Source organism: Lycium barbarum, chromosome 2 (assembly GCF_019175385.1).
Source record: "Lycium barbarum isolate Lr01 chromosome 2, ASM1917538v2, whole genome shotgun sequence".
NCBI lineage: Eukaryota > Viridiplantae > Streptophyta > Magnoliopsida > Solanales > Solanaceae > Lycium > Lycium barbarum.
The window spans coordinates 29,452,593-29,469,103 of NC_083338.1; the positions used below are offsets into that span (position 1 = coordinate 29,452,593).

The 16,511-nt window shown below is 35.5% G+C and overlaps 1 pseudogene; it reads left to right on the forward strand.

Moving 5' to 3' along the window:
- The first annotated feature begins 14,180 nt into the window (after positions 1–14,180).
- On the forward strand, positions 14,181–15,398 carry LOC132626398 (ethylene-responsive transcription factor ERF069-like; annotated as a pseudogene).
- Positions 15,399–16,511: the final 1,113 nt, after the last annotated feature.

Below are 16,511 nucleotides of genomic sequence, written 5' to 3' on the forward strand. Positions count from 1 at the left end.
AAAGCATTTTTCTATAGGGTGCTTTCCTGAAATATCTAGTCTCCTATTTGATGCAATTTTCCATAGGGTACCTTCTGTAGCAACTTACCATTCAACACGTTGTTCATGCAAAACTCTGTACTTTCCTTTTTACTTTCTCATGATCTATAGTTACGAGTTCGAGCTATGGAATCAACCACTGATTACATATGGTAGGCTAGCTCTCACAAGTGTGGCTCTTAGCCTGACCAACGCAGGATTGTTGGTGCATTGGTCTGTCCTTTTTTTCCCTCTCATGTGAGAATCAGGTAAACGATTATATGTAGTCATGCAATTGCTGGGGAGTTTATGAGCAGTATATAGTTTCTGGTGTATATTTTTTTTTTCCACTATTGGAGAAATATGACTTGCAATGATGATAAACGTTTTCTCCCCTACGAATATTACACGATGGTGGATATATGTCATTAGGGATTTGTGAAGTTGTCTCTAAATATATTTGCATGAAATAACGTGTTTAGTTCTATTCAAGACGAGACTACGATTGATGGACAACAAACGAATATAGTGTTATGACAAAAGCATCTTGCCTAAACTATAAAGTGAAAATAAATATGATGCGTAAGCTGGTTTAGAAATCATCGTCTAAAAAGAATAAAAGTAAGTGTTAAAAAGAAAGGCCAACAACGTTAGATTACTCAATTTGCTTTTTTTATTCAAGTTAACTTAGAGACTCCTTTTAAGTAGATAAAATTGTTATGTTAACTTTTTTTTTTTTTGGTAAATTTAAGGCTGATGGTGTTTTTTTTTTTTTGTGTACTAATGTTCTACTATATCCAATTCATCAATAATTCATTGTATGGCACCTTCAATGCTTGTTTTTGGGAGTTTTAATCCTAATAAGTCGGTAGAAAATAAAGATAACTTCTACTATTTTTTTTATTTTTTTTAAATCTAATTTTATTTTATATAATATTTAACTGAGATGAACTTAGTTGGAGTCACATGGATAGTAAAGATTCATATAGCCGATTCCAACTTGAATTGACGTTAATTGTCGTTTTTGTGTTTTCCTAAGTAATATTTATAGCAACAGTATTTCAAAATTGCTGCTTTTGCTAAATAAACCTTGGTTTAAAAGAAAAAGTTTAGACAGTATATTTCTAATTTAACAGAATTTTATAACAGCATTGAAGCAAATTATTTACATGGAGCTAGCTCCTTGCTCCCTTAACATATTGCGAAGAACATTACTGTATAATCTGATCAAAGCTACTTATTACATTGTTTATACTAAACAAGGAAGCTTACCGATTTCTTCATCAGCAATGAATTAGTTGCATGTCCAGGTCATTTTTGCACAGTTCTCACAAAATGTAAAAATCTTACTTAAAATGGATTAAGGCGATACAATTTGGGAATTAGGTCAATTGCCCTTTGAGAATTGAACATATATATACATTCAAAAATTGAGAGACTCAAATTTCTCCGACTGACCAGTACCTTTGATTATGCGGAAAAGGCTCAAATATGTCATTGAACTATCGGAAATGACTCATTTATGCCACTTGGGAATAGTTTGACTCATTTATGCCGTTGCCGTTACCAAAATGGCTTATCCATGCCATTGCCGTTACCAAAATGGCTTATCCATGCCATTGCCGTTACCAAAATGGCTCATTCATGCCATTTCTCATTAATGCCGATTTTACAATACAAGATATGACATGTGGCCTGCAACTAGATTATGGTTGTGGGTGGGTCGGGTGAATGGGTCGGATTTTTTTTATTAAATTGGGATTTAAAATTGAGCTGGTTTATAAACAACGTGGACCTCTAATTGAAGGCCACGTGTCATCCTGGTATTGTAAAACCAACGTTAATGAAAAATGGCATGGATGAACCATTTTGGTAACAGCGATGACATAACTGAGCCAAACTATTCACGAGTGGCATAAATGAGTCATTTCCGATAATTCGATGGCATATTTGAGCCTTTTCCGTTGATTATATCCAAATATATACATCGTAAATAAACTAGAATTAAGTGATAGTAAGAACTAAAATATGATGGGACTATGGCTGATCCATATATATGATAAGAATGATCACGGGAGAAATTGGAAAGTTGTTGTGAAACAAATTCAAGTATTAAGCTTTAATAATTTGTATTTAATTCCATACCATTTCTAGTTCGTGATGATTACTGTGTTGCTAAAGTTTGAATTCAATAAATGACTATCAAAATGCAAAAGATTTAAGGGCAAGACAAAATAGCAAGTCATTTGCACGATTGCAGTACAATTTGTGTATTATATTTAGGTCCTTTTCTGTCACTGTTTGTCGCCACAAGAATTTAAATTACACACATTAATAGTCTCTTAATTTTTTTAATTTTCGTTTTGACATATTACAAGTTAATTTTTTTTCCAGGTTACTAAACATATTATTGACTTGATATTTGGCTTATTTTTGTTATTTTGGCTTAAAAATAAGTGATTAAAAGCACTTTTTTTAATCTTTACCCAAACATTACATGCAAAAGTTCTTAAAAGTTATTATAGCTTAAAAGCACCTAAAATAAGCAAATCCAAACAGGCTCTAAGTTTGGTGGGTTTTCCCTGGCAAAATCTCGATAAGGTCTAGGATGCAAGCGTTTTTCGGATTAATAAAGATTTTGGAGGAGGAAAGCCTTAAGATATTTTTTGAAAACAATTTTTTTTTTTAATTTTATATTACGGTAGACTAAAATGTAATTTTTTTTTAAAAAAATTGGGGGTTGATTTTGAAGGCCAGATAAGTTTTGAGGAAGTAATTAGCGTTAATACTAATCGGGGCCTTTCACCTAATTAAAAATAGTTTGGAGCCTTCACTCCTAGTTACAAATTTTTCAGGCTCCCTGCAGTTAACTATCCTCAAATACTTCACAAATCATAACTAAAGCAGTGTATTTTAACATGAGGCTCCCACCTTTCTTTTATCAGATTACTTAAAAAATATTATGGATGGTTACCTACATCTTTTAATTGACTTGGTAGATTACAAACATCCAGTCGTAGGTACCTATTGTGGTCCGCCAAGGCTTCTTATATATTTGGATACTTCATAACTATGAAGCCACAAAGAGAAGATTTAGAATATGAGAGTGCAATCCTGATCCCGACGGATTATTCCTTTTTTCGATATATGAAATACGGGATTTCACTAAGTTGATTCTTAGGAAATGTCGAATCAAACCATTTGTCCTTATTTCAACAAAAAAAACACGGGCTTCCTCGCAAGAAGAATTTTTTTTGTCTTGATTCCAATTCAATACTAAACAAGTCCGAACTAATTGAATACTTGTGTTAGAAATTCCTCAAATCGGTTTGCCATTTCCATAAAGAATAAAATTGTAACTCTGATTTGTCTGAGAGCTTCTGAGTTTCTTTTCAAGGTATGTCAATTCTTAGTTTCTTTTTCTTTTTTGGGCCACTAGTTGTTTTTGAACTAATCTATGTGTGACGTGAGTTTCTATGTGCTCCTATACGCACAAGCAACCACATTTTGAAACTTATATGTGTAGATTCTATTGTTTGCTCCTATATGCACACGCAACCACATTTTGAAATTTATATGCGTAGATTCAACTACTTTAGATCTGCTTGTTTTTGAGTTTTTTGAGCATTTTTATCTTCTGAATATGAATTCATGGATGAATTTATGACATCTTCAATGTATGGAAACTGAAAATCAAGAGAAATGATGTAACAAAAGCGAATCTAGAATTTTAAGGGAGTGAGTGTAAATTCTGCTGCACCAAGTCTTCATTTGTTACAAGAGATACAAAATTTAGTACCATTATCAAAAGGTACGATCAGCCCCTAATAGCAAAACATGTTTTTCAGCTTTATTTAATAAACAAGGTACTAATCATGGTTAAATATAAATATTAAGTACTCTCATTTAAAAAAACAAACAAAGAAAATAGAAAAAATACTCCCATTTAATTCTCTTCACCTTTCATTAGTCATCTCCCAAAATTTGGAATAAATTTGTTGAATTAAAGTTACAACACACGTTAATGAAAAATGTGAATGATTAACTTAATAAAAGATTGTGAATTGCTACTGATTAATAGGTCATCTAAATACAGGTATTTTATGAAAAAGTGATTTACAAAAATTGTATATTTTCGATATTATAAAAAAAAATTATATTCAAATCCCCAATAGTTTTAGAATTGTTTTGTCCAATTTAATTTTTTTTATTAAGTTTCTCCAGCTTATATTGATCTTTTGATATTTTTAACAAAGTGACAACAATATTGTTTTATTTAATTTATAATATATTTATGATTTACGACACTTCTTAATCGTAGTTACTTAATTGCTTTGACACAACTAGTTAATGTCATATAAAAACAAGTTTTTATGTAGATAATTCAAATGATACGTAAAGATATTATATTTTGGTGTCGACTTTTTAGGAGATAATTATTTTGTTGCCAAATATGGATAAACTTAAATGGTTAGTGTTGACACCCAATTTTATCCCGCCTTTCTTCCAAAATATTTATTTACACTTCTAATAGTTTTGAAAACTTAAAGAATAGTTATTTATTAGAATTATTAGCTTTCTATTAATATCGTCGTTCTTCATTATCCAAATGGAGTCATTTCCTGTTATTATTATTATTATTATTATTATTATTATTATTATTATTATTATATTGCGATCACTTAATATTATAATCGTCATGATCACTTTTAAAATTTCTATTTGTCGTTTTATGCAAAATGCATCGCATTTATTTTATACAATTAAACGATAGCATTTACTTATTTTTTAAAATTTTAAATATTATCGCACAACTATTATGATATCATATGATTTTTTCATTTGAATGTAAATAAATATATTTTTATATTAAGTAATATTTTAGCACGCGTTAATATATAATTAACTAAAGAGAGTCTTTTCATTTTTAAACTTAGAGGCCTAGAAGTTAAAAGGAAGAATGGAGCAAAGGCCAATAGGCAATACAATTTCAAAACTCAACTCTTAAAAGAACGGCCCAGCTGCCTCCATTTAAAGTCGGCCAGCCCAACGCAAATGACCAGCCCATCAACCAAATTAGCCCATTTAATTCTTTCTCTTGAATTGAGACTATACCTAAACGTATTTGTCTCCTAAAAACACCGCTCAGCAACCTTCCTCCATTTTTTATAAAGAGCTTCCATTAATATTTTCAAAGTCAGAATTGCTACTCCATTTCGGTGCAATGTCTTCATCGCTCTCCCACCATTATGAGTAAGGGTCCTAAAGCCCCAATTCACTTTTTGAATTCCATTCCATTCTTATTTAACCCACTGTCAAGAGTTTTGGACTATCCCAATAGCCTTGACTTTTTCAAACTTCTCTTGCTATGTTAGATAAAATTAGAATTGCCAAAGTTTGCTCCACTTTTTTGATGAATATTTCTGTAATCGTCGCTGGCCTTAGCAGAAGAGGTCAAAAATTTTGTTTGAATTTCCCAACCTTTAACGTTTCAAAATCCCGGCCAAAATCCAGCTCTAGGAGCCCCAATTCTTCTCTATAAATACCATCACTTGGGAATAAATAAGAGGCAAGGTTCTGGCCGCCATTCTTGCTCTCAAAAAACTCTTGTTTTCTTCTCTTTTCTTCCCTCCTGGAAGTTCAACTGCCTGCTGCCATTTTTTTTACATATAAAAAGAAATACTCAAGTTCAAGGTCGGATTGCGTCAGATCTAAGACCCCTGCACCCCGTTCACTGCACTATAAAAAGGTAATCTTCCCTTCCCTTCTTTTCGTTTTATTTCAGTTCGATATAGAATTATGTAATTAGTTTAGCTTAATTTTAATGTTGTATGTGTTAGGATTTAAATCCCAAATCCGACCTTTGTAAGCAGGTTCCCAGGAAAGATTGGAGGGTCACAGCTGGACCACTTAAATACCAACCTCCTTAGACAGAACCTACTTACGCCGTGATGTAAGCGAAGAATAAATAGCACACACAGATTTATAGTGGTTCACCCTCAATGTGAGAGCTACGTCCACGTTGCTGCTGCAGATCTTATTAAAGAAGAAATATTACAAGTGTTTACAACACTCAACCTCACAACCCCAATCCCAATTACACTCAAGAATTTTACCACAGAAAATTCTCTCAAAGACCTTCTCTTACTTAGGCCTTTCACTAAGAGTATTTCTCTTAGATTTTTTCTCTCTTGGGATGTGTATAGCAAATGATCTTAATGATGTCTTACAAATGAACCATAAGCTACCTATTTATAGGAATGAATTTCCTATGATGAGGTAAGCGCTTACATCACGACTATGTGAACAAAAGAATTGACTTGTTTGGCCAATTCCACACCCAACAAATCTCCCACTTGAAGACTAATTTTAATTTGTCTTCACACTTTGATCGATGCAGCAGCTCTTTCCTAGTTTCATACTTCGTGCAGGCCAATTGAAGCTGAGCATAGCTTCAGTTTGTCTATCGTCACTGCCTTTGTCAGCATGTCTGCTGGATTCTGACTCCCTGCGATCTTCTCAAGCACTAGCGCTCCATCTTCCAAAGCTGATCTAATGAAATGGTACCGGAGTTATATGTGCTTCGTTCGAGCATGGTAGACCGGGTTCTTTGCCAAATGAATGTCACTTTGGCTATCACAATATAGCACACTTCCCTCGTGGTCCTGATCCAATTCCTGCAGAAAAGATTGTAGCCACATCATTTCCTTTGTGGCCTCCGTCACAGCAACGTACTCAGCCTCACAACTAGAGAGAGCTACTATCTTTTGCAACTTGGAAACCCAAGATATTGCAGTACCTCCGAAGGTGTAAACATACCCGGATGTGCTCTTTCTGCTATCAATATCACCACAGTTGTCAGCATCAACATACCCTTGCAATCTTGTTTTTGATTTTCGGAAATACAGAGCTGAACTCGAGCTGCCTTTCAGATATCTGAATATCCACTTCACAGCCTCCCAGTGTTGCTTTCCCGGATTGCTCATAAATCGGCCGACAACTCCCACTGCATGTGCAATGTCTGGCCTTGTACATATCATTGCATACATAAGACTACCGATTGCAGATGCATAAGGTATCTTGTCCATCTGCTTCTTCTCATCCTCGGTTGTCGGCGACTGATCCTTTGACAACCGAAAGTGTCCAGCCAAAGGAGTGCTGACTGGCTTGGCATCATGCATGTTAAACCTTTTGATAACTTTCCTCACATATTCTTCTTGTGAGAGTTTGATGCCCTCCTTGCTTCGGTCGATTCTCATCCCAAGGATTTGCTTTGCAGCTCCCAAATCCTTCATTGCAAACTCTTCCGATAACCCTTTTTTCAACCGATCAATCTCCTGTAGGTTTGCTCCTACGATTAGCATGTCGTCGACATAGAGTAGAAGTATCATGTACGAGTCTTCAAATTTTTTGAAGTAACAACAGTGATCTGCCTCGCACCTTGAAAAATCAGCTTTCTTCATAAAGCTGTCAAACTTTAAATACCACTGTCTTGGAGCCTGTTTTAGTCCGTACAGACTCTTTTGAAGTTTGCACACCAGATTCTCCTTTCCTTTGATTTTGAATCCCTCCGGCTGTCGCATGTAGATTTCCTCGTCTAGATCACCGTGAAGAAATGCAGTTTTCACGTCCATCTGTTGCAGATGTAGATTTTCCTTTGCTACCAGCCCAAGAACAGTTCTGATAGTCACCATCTTGACTACGGGAGAGAAGATCTCCGTATAGTCAATGCCTTCTTTCTGTTGAAATCCCTTTGCAACCAACCTTGCTTTATAACGCTTGCTTCCATTGGGTTCTTCCTTTATCCGATAAACCCATTTGTTTTGCAATGCCTTCTTATCCTTTGGCAACTCGGCTAACTCCCATGTATGATTTGCCGATAGTGAATCCATCTCATCTTTCATTGCCAGCTCCCACTTAGTCGATTCATCGACTTGCATTGCTTCTTCATAACATTCCGGCTCCCCTCTATCAGTGAGTAGAATGTAGTTGAGGGATGGAGAGTACCTGTGAAGCGGCTTCCTGATTCTGGATGATCTACGCAGTTCGGTGATTGGCGTCTGTTGATTTGTTTCAGAATCAGCACTTTCATCAGCACCTTCTCGGATTGTTTGTTCCTCTGCCTCGGTTGTACCTGGCTGCGGCTCAGGTGTCGGAAAGTCCCTCAAATCGACTATTTCCGATTCCTTGTCCTGACATTCTGAATTCTTTTGCAGCTTGTCTTTGTACAGTACCTCTTCGTTGAAGACAACATTCCTGCTTCGGATGATCTTCCGATTTTGTTCATCCCAAAATCGGTAACCAAGCTCGGTGTCACCATAGCCAATAAAGTAACACTTCTTTGATTTTGGATCAAGCTTGCTTCTAGCTGTATCATCATTATGAACATATGATAAGCAGCCGAACACTTTCAAAAATGAAAGATTTACCTTCTTGCCACTCCAGACTTCTTCTGGAATTCTGAAATCCAAGGGAACTGACGGTCCTCGGTTAATTAAGAAGGCCGCGGTATTGACTGCATCTGCCCAGAATGTCTTGGGCAGTCCAGAGTGTATTCTCATACTCCGAGCACGCTCGTTCAACGTTCGGTTCATTCTTTCGGCTATTCCATTTTGTTGCGGCGTTCCAGGAATAGTCTTCATCATCTTGATCCCATTATCGGCACAGTACCGTTTGAAATCACCATCAGTGTATTCTCCGCCGTTGTCGGACCTCAAACACTTCAACTTGAGGTTTGTTTCATTCTCGACCATGACTTTCCATCTTTTGAATACACTAAACACATCGGATTTATTTTTCATAAAGTAAACCCATACCTTCCTGGTTGAATCATCAATGAAGGTCACATAGTAGTGTGATCCTCCAAGAGAGGGGACAGTGGTAGGTCCCCACACGTCTGTGTGCACCAATTCCAGATTTTCGACCTTCAACTCTCTGCCTGCACTTGAGAAGCTTACTCGCTTTTGTTTTCCGAGAATGCAGCTCTCACACGTATGAAGGTCCACCGTCTTCAGCTCCGGAATTAAGCCATTTGTCACCAACAGCTTCATCCCTTTCTGGCTGATATGCCCAAGCCGACAATGCCATAAATCTGTCTTCTTTGTGTTGTCAACCACAGCAACAATATCACGACAGCTATCCGTCATGTAGAGAGTGTCAATCTTCTTTCCTCGGCCAACTACCATAGCACCTTTCGCCACCTTCCAAGACCCATTACCAAAGTTGAGATCATATCCCTCATCATCAAGCTGACCTACTGAGATCAGGTTTCGCATCAGCTTTGGAACATGTCTAACTTTTGTAATCTTCCACGAGGATCCATTTGACATCTTCAAATTAATGTCTCCCGTGCCAACAACGTCTAGCGACTCTCCATCGGCTAAATAAACTTTGCCGAGATTTCCAGCCACGTAGTTTGTCATTATATCATGATGTGGGGTGGTATGAAAGGACGCTCCTGAGTCAAGCACCCAAGAGTCTATCGGGCTGTCAACCGATAGCAACAACGCATCGCCAATGTCTTCCGTAGCAGCGTTGATTCTATCCCCCTTGTTGTCCTCCTTCTTTGGCGCCCTGCAGTTCTTCTTGAAGTGACCTGGTTTTCCACAGTTCCAACAATCAAATGTTCGTCCTGGTCTGGATTGACCCCTGCCATTCCTTGACTTCGATCTGCCCCTATTTCGGTTGTAGTTTCTGTCATAATTTCTGCTTCTGTTTTCAACATTAAAAGCAGAACTCGTCGATGCCTCTCCCGAATCTGTCCTGCGCACCTCCTCAGCAAGGATACGATCCCTAACATCGTTGAACTTTAGTTTGTCACTGCCGACAGAATTACTAACCGCTGCTCTCATTGGCTCCCAACTATTTGGTAGGGATGCCAACAAAATTAGAGCTTGTACTTCATCATCGAAATCAATTTTTACCGATGACAATTGATTTACAATGGTATTGAATTCATTTATGTGTGCAGCAACATGAGCATTTTCCATCATCTTTAGATGAAATAGTTTCTTCATGAGAAATACCTTATTATTTGCCGAAGGTTTCTCATACATGTCAGACAATACCTTCATCATATCTGCGGTGGTCTTCTCCTTTGCCACGTTGTGAGCAACGTTCTTCGACAGCGTCAGTCGAATGACTCCCAGAACTTGTCTGTCGAGGAGATCCCAATTTGCTTGCTTCATCTCCTCTGGTTTCGGACTCAGAGGTTCATGAAGCTTTCTGCCATATAAATAATCTTCAATTTGCATTCTCCAGAACGCAAAATCTGTACCATCGAATTTACCGATGCCGTGCGTCGTACCATCTTCGCCTCCCATCGTTTCTAAATCACAACACAACCTGTTGCTTTGATACCAGTTGTTAGGATTTAAATCCCAAATCCGACCTTTGTAAGCAGGTTCCCAGGAAAGATTGGAGGGTCACAGCTGGACCACTTAAATACCAACCTCCTTAGACAGAACCTACTTACGCCGTGATGTAAGCGAAGAATAAATAGCACACACAGATTTATAGTGGTTCACCCTCAATGTGAGAGCTACGTCCACGTTGCTGCTGCAGATCTTATTAAAGAAGAAATATTACAAGTGTTTACAACACTCAACCTCACAACCCCAATCCCAATTACACTCAAGAATTTTACCACAGAAAATTCTCTCAAAGACCTTCTCTTACTTAGGCCTTTCACTAAGAGTATTTCTCTTAGATTTTTTCTCTCTTGGGATGTGTATAGCAAATGATCTTAATGATGTCTTACAAATGAACCATAAGCTACCTATTTATAGGAATGAATTTCCTATAATGAGGTAAGCGCTTACATCACGACTATGTGAACAAAAGAATTGACTTGTTTGGCCAATTCCACACCCAACAGTATGTTAGGTTTCTGGTTTTTGTAGTTCATGCTTAGTGTAATTTTTTTTATTTTTCTTTGTCTCTGAATATTTTCGTTGTTTCTGTTTTAATTGGGTTAAAGGTAATTAATTAGTCCAATTTCAGTTCTATTTGCTTTGTCGTGTTTATTATTTTCTAGCTCCGGTTTTTTTCTTGCTTGTTTAGAAATCTGGAATTAATTAATCATGACCGAGTGTTGCGAGTTCAGATGTTTAGTTTGCTTTCTATTTTCGACATGTATGCAAGCATGAGTTTTTACATGTATGCAAGCATGAGTTTTTCTTTTGTTTTCCCTGTGTGCTTTACTTAATCCAGACATTTAGTTTAGTATAGTAATGTTTTTGTGCTTTCTTTAAGTAAACATGATATTTATGGCAAAGTAGTAGCATTTCACATACTATTAAATGAAGAACACTGTTTTATCTTTCTTTTCTAAGAGTAAATATGTAATAGTTCTAAAACTCCCTGTCCCTTTTGTATTGTCTTCTCCCTATTCTCCTTTTGATTTTCAAATGAGTTTAAGGTGTGGTATTTGATCAAAGTAATTTTAGTGTAAACTCTTGTTGGTTATTATTTAGTTACGAGGTTTGGGCTATTCAAGTGATGTCTTCCTACCTTTGTTTTAGCCTGGTCTCTTGCTGTCGGTACTCATAGTTGTGGGAATGCCAATTTGGTTTCTTTGAGCCTTAATAAGTGTCATCCCTAATATTAATTTGAAGTGCAAATATTTTCCAGAATCATCCAACTGAAATGTTTTTCTTCCAGTCTTTGCTCCTTCATCTTATTTGAAGAAATATGATAGATTAGTTGATCTTAAAGTCATGTAATTTTAAAATCTTGAAGGGCTGCTGGTTTTCCTTTAAGAAAAAAGTGTTTGTCTTTTCTAAATGCACAGCTTTAAGAATAAATCGTCTTCCTTGAGTCGCATGTTTAGCTTAGCTTAAGTTTTGGAATGATTTTTAACTGATCTTAACCTCTTAAATTTGTTTAACAAGTTCGACTAAAGATTGTTGGAGTATGACTAAGTGACAGTTTTTCTCTTAATTGAGTTTGGACTAAATTATTCTTTTCAAAAGAAATACCTGTGCAAATTCCGACCTCCTCCCCAAATACTTTAGTCCTTACTTTTAGCTAAAGGTATCGTGTTTGGCAAATTAAGTTTCCAGTTAGCAAAAAATGCTTCCCAACTACCTAAATGATTTTCTCAAATACGTGCTTGATTAAGTAGTTTCTAAAAGGAAGATAAAACTCTGAAATCTCTTATCCTTGTCTCTGTTATTATGTTCAGTTGGGGCTCAAGAAAAGTTTCACTCATAACTTTAGCTAAAACCAGTATGAAATCAGTTTCACTTAATGAGTTGTTGGTTTTGTTGGGTGTTAAACATTGAAAAAATCTCTATTTGTATGAGTTATACCATAAGCAAATTGTTGAGATACTTTAATCTGCTAAGTTTAAGGTTAAGTAGGGGTCACATCTAGATGGCTTGAAGATAAAAGCATGTCATCTCATTTGAGTTAATTATCTTTCTTGATTTAAGTATGTTAGGTAACTAAATGCTGAATAGTGAACTGGTTAGCAGCTTATGTTGTTTCTAGAATCTTAACAGTGAGAAAAAATCATATCCTCTGGAACCTTGAACTTCTTTTGATACATCTAGGTGGGTCTGTTTGGACATGTTTCTTTTTAAAACTGTCGAAATGAAGATAAGGGAATCTGCTTTTTGTTATAATCTGAATGTGTCGAAATCTCATATGCTAAATGAAACATTATGGAACATTGTCAAAATATATGTTCAGTTTGATTGTTTTCATACTTTAAATTATACGGCTGATTTGTATGAAGAATTTGTTTAATTTTCCATGTTTTTTTTTATCCTGCATTCTAATCCTTTTTTCTCTTCGTCTTTGTTTACATGTGCACCCTGGGAGCAAATGGAGTCTTAATTCGGGACTCTTGCAAACTTGGAGTCTTAACCCAAGGCTCTCCTATTACCAAGCATGGAGTCTATTCCGTAGATTTTCTTTTAAATGCATCAAATCTGTCAAGAGGAACGAGCAAAATTGCTCGGGACTTCTCTTGGCTATCTTTCTATTAACAGCCATTCCATTTTCATTTTTATTTTATTTTATTGCATTTTTTAATTTATTTGCCAAATACAATCGCTGGTTTGTTTATGCTTGGTGTATTCCTGTTTTGGGATTTTAGGATAAACTTAGTTAGAGTAGGTTTTTATTCTATCATTTAGACTATCCCAATCATTTATTATTAATAAAGTAATATTTTCATCACTTAAAGAGTGGTAATATTTATATAAGAACTGAAGATGAATCTGAAAACAACTCTTCGAAGGTAGTATTATATCGGCTGAAATATATTAGTGCACTGTTTGGGCTGGTATTTTTATTATTATTATTATTATTTTACAAATCTTATTTTTTTTTTCTTGCTAAAATCGTGGCTTTCCAAACAACTGGACTAAAAATTTCGTTTTCAGTTTTGGCATATTTTGAGGTAAAAGAATACCGTTTTATAAAACTTATTTCGAATCATTCAAATTCAATAATATTTCAATATGTGAAAGTGCCAAGGATTTGTAAAGATTTCTTTTATATTCTATTCTAGTTTCTAAACTATAAAGTTGACTGCTTTTATTTATGTTTTAATGCTATAAGCTTGCTAGTTACAAGTTATTTTTCTCAAATGGTTATAAAGTATCTAAAATGGTATGCTTATATTTTAAGGCATTTTTTTTTAAAAAAATCTAAGTTTGGCCGGTTAACCGTAGTTAACGGATCTTAAAGGATGCTTAATTCTTTTCCTTTAGGATAATTAAGATCCTTACCGAGAATCACGTTAGTTAAGTAGACCATTAATTGGAGTTAATTTTTAGCATTTACTTACTTAATAATTAGGTGTCCTAATTCACCATTAAAATAATTAGGTGACGCTTCCTTAAATAAATAATATAGAAATCACCAATATGTTGTACTCCGCTTTGATCCGGTTAAAATAGAGTATAACAGCTAGTAATATCTATCTTTAATCATGGTTGGGGTACTTATTTAATTAAACAAATCTGGACCTTTGATTCTTAAATAGACAAATGTCACACATCTATATATGAACTTGGTGAAATGGAGAGGAGCTCGATCATTTAAGTTTTTTGATATAAAATTTATATATTTGCAAACTCACAAAAAGTATTTATAAGTCACAATAATTTCCTTTTCTGTCCGTATGATGTTTGATTTTTTGAGTCGGCAATTTGGTTTTCGTTTGTTCATTTCTTTTTTATTTGAATTTCCTTCTAGAAACATCGGAAGCGATCGGTTACGTGAAACCTCATATTGATAAAGGTTCATTAAATAATTTTATATACTTTTCCATTTCAATTTGTTTTTCTTACTTTCCTTTTTACTCCGTTTAAAAAGAATGCATCTTTCCTTTTTATATTCCAACTTTCCACATGTTTAAGACCATAAGATTAAATGACATTTTGATATATTCTACATATCTTTAGTTTTAGACCACAAGATTCAAAAGCCTTCTTTACTATCATAAACTCTGTGTCAATTCAAAACCAAACAAACAAATTGAAATGGAGGGAGAAAAGAAAGAGTTCCTAATCATAAATGAAGTGTATGCATGTCTGGTCTGAGGGACTTTCATGTTTTTAAAAAAAAAAAAAAAAAAAAAATCTCTTTTCATGAAGCAATGGCCTCCAAGGTTGAACTTCAGGCAAATGATGCAGTAGAAAAACCATCAGAAACAAAAAGAGTTGAAAAATCCACCAACTAAGTAGGCGAAAGTTCTGTTGTCTTGCCGCGTGTGGTACGCATTTACATGGCGGACAGTGACGCCACGGACTAGCCTAGTGACGAGGATGAGAAGCTTCATGGAGAGGAGTCCAAGCGACTTAAAAGCCGTGTATAAAGGAAATCATCATTAAAAATGAAAGGACTGGGGTCATTTCAAAGAAGAAGAAAGATATAAAGCTGCTGCAAGAAAATGTGAAGAAGTACAGGGGATTTAGACAAAGAAAATGGGGCAGATGGGCAGCAGAGATTCGTGATCCAAGAAAAAAAGCTCGGGTTTGGTTGGGAACTTTTGACACTGCTATTGAAGCTGCTTTGGCTTATGACAATGCAGCCATTGAAATAAGAGGGGCTAATGCAGTGACAAACATCCTCAAGCCACCACCGAAGGAAACCAACAACATCAAAATCAACTTCAACATGCCACCGCTAAGGGAGACAGAAGGCGGATCTGTAGTTTAATTAAACTTGATGGGTTCAACCTTCCATAGGTGGATCCATTGTAACTTTGAAATCGTGAGTTCAAAAGTTAATATTTGTTGAGCTTTTAGACGTTTTCACATATACATTTATGTCCCATGTGAAGAATACTAGGTTCCTTTGAACCAATTAAATAAAGGCTGCAACCACCTCTGAAGGGAGATCCAACTTCTTCAAGCCACCATCTTACCCACAAATGATGTTAGTGCTTGAAATTGCTTTACTTTTTAGTTGTACATTAGCTAAAGTGTTAAACTTGGATATTTCCCTACTAATTGGGATGTTCTCTAAGCATGTACAGTGGTTTGGTAATGCTTTTTAAGTTTGCTGCATGATTTTGATGTAGAGGAAACTGCAGCTTGCTTTTGTTAACTTGATTATACTTCATTTTGGAAGTTTCTCTTTTTACAGTTCATTCAGAAATTTGAATATTATTAGTGTATCTAGGGAAATAGTAACTAATTACTATTGTTGTTATATGTATCGATAACAGTTAAAAGCCGTCCATGAAACGGGTAACGAGTAGCATCTGTGTTTTACTTTATACGGAAAAGGCTCAAATATGCCATCGAAATGCCATCGAACTATCGAAAATGACTTATTTATGCCACTCGTCAATAGTTTGGCTCATTTATGCCACCGCGGTTACCAAAATGATTCATCCATGCTATTTTCATTAACGCCTGTTTTACAATACCAGATATGACGCGTGGCCTCCAACTAGATGGTTGTGGGTGGGTCGGGTGTATGGGTCGGATTTTTTATTAATTTGGAATTTAAAATTAGGCTGATTTAATTAAACGACATAGACCTCTAATTGGAGGCTACATGTCATATCTGGTATTATAAAACCAGCATTAATGAAAAGGTCATGGATGATCCATTTTGGTAATGGCGATGGCATAAATGAGCTAAACTATTTATGAGTGGCATAAATGAGTCATTTACGATAGTTCGATGACATATTTGAGTCTTTTCCGTACTTTATATGACATGTTAGCATATGTGTATTACTGTATATGAATATTGACATGTTACTGTATATGACATTTGACATGTATCTGTATTTGTATGAATCAAGCAAGGCTGTTGTAAGATCCTTCAGGATACTGTCAAGGTCATGCAATGTAAGTACTATATGAACTAAGGGAAAAAAAAAACTACTAGGCACAGTTAATAGCTTTTAGTCTTCTAAATAAATATGCTCTCTTTAAACAGTCATGATTTATGGTTCATTACACAAGTTTGGTTGATCATCCACTTTTATAGCCCTGTCTTACTGGAGAGGACAAGTGACAATT